The sequence below is a fragment of the Penaeus monodon genome, chromosome 25 (genome assembly GCF_015228065.2).
Source record: "Penaeus monodon isolate SGIC_2016 chromosome 25, NSTDA_Pmon_1, whole genome shotgun sequence".
NCBI lineage: Eukaryota > Metazoa > Arthropoda > Malacostraca > Decapoda > Penaeidae > Penaeus > Penaeus monodon.
The window spans coordinates 23,560,397-23,561,681 of record NC_051410.1 but is presented as its reverse complement, the minus strand read 5'-3'; positions in this window follow the sequence as shown (position 1 = coordinate 23,561,681).

Sequence of the window (1,285 nt, the reverse complement as noted above, 5' to 3'; positions counted from 1 at the left end):
TAGAGAGAAATGAAAATGACCACGAACGTCCTGCTCTAACACAGATTCTATTTTGTTTCCTGAGGATTTTCGCCTTACACTGAGGTAAAACCAAAGATATTTTTATCTTTGATACAACAAAGAAAGTTTTCGGTTGATCCCCTAGAAACTTTCACACCATACTGAAACGAATGTGGAAATAGTCTTAAAAATTTTACGCGCATTTGCCCTTTTTTAGTTATAGTTGATATAGCTGTATTATGTATCTTTATCAATCAGACACAATAACATCAGCACATAACGGTAATATCTATTCGTCTGCCAGTCAATATCCACGTACAGATTGCAAATTAGCAGCAAATGAAAACATTACCATAATCAACATCCTCAGAAATGTCTTCTAGACAAAGATATAAGCTCTCTATTGAAGAATAGAGCGTAGCATAAGGAGAAAAGCATGAAGAGGAAATTTGGATATGCTTCGAGCATATTAGCTAGCTAATATGCCAAGTTCGCTCCTAGGGCATGGGAAGTGAGCTCCTTCAGCTAAGGCTGCAGACAGCAGGAAGGAGGCGTCTCTTGGGAATAACTAGAGAGTGAGAAGTTTCCGAACGCCCTGGGTGAAATCATAGTGTTCTCATATATCCAGGGCAATCCGTGGATCGGGGGCATGTAAACCCGAACGATACGGGCACTGCTGAAGCTGTAGACAAGGGAAAGGCATATATAGAGGCAAGTAATAAAGGAGATGGTAAAGCCAGCAAAGTCAACAGCAAATTTTAGAAATGATGACACAACCGACAGTGAAACTGAGAAAGAGGGATGACAAAACAAGATAAAGAAGCAGTAGTAGAATGTGTCAACAAAAAAATGGACGATGGTGTTAAAGCGGCAAAGCTGACGATAAGCCGTGAATGTAGCGACCTACAAACAGTGAAGTAGCGTGTGGAGGGGACAGACAACGAGGCAGGTAAACGAACGGAAGCTGAGTGATATTGACATATGGTGAGTAGATCATTACAATAGATTCGGTATTCATTTAAGCAGGGCCTTTGAGAAGAGCAAGTGGCAGACGGGAGAGTCAATCATTGATGCTCCTTTGTATATAATCATTAGCGAGGCTGGGGTCATGATCAAATGAAAGGGCAGGCTACGTCAGGTAATGAAATGAAGGAGTGCACAAATGAAATTTCTGAAGATGTACATATAGTCAAATGAACGTGTAAAGAGGCCATGGGAACGGAACACTATTTTTACGAAGGAACACCATTCCCAAAAATGGACAATACAATTATCTTAATATATG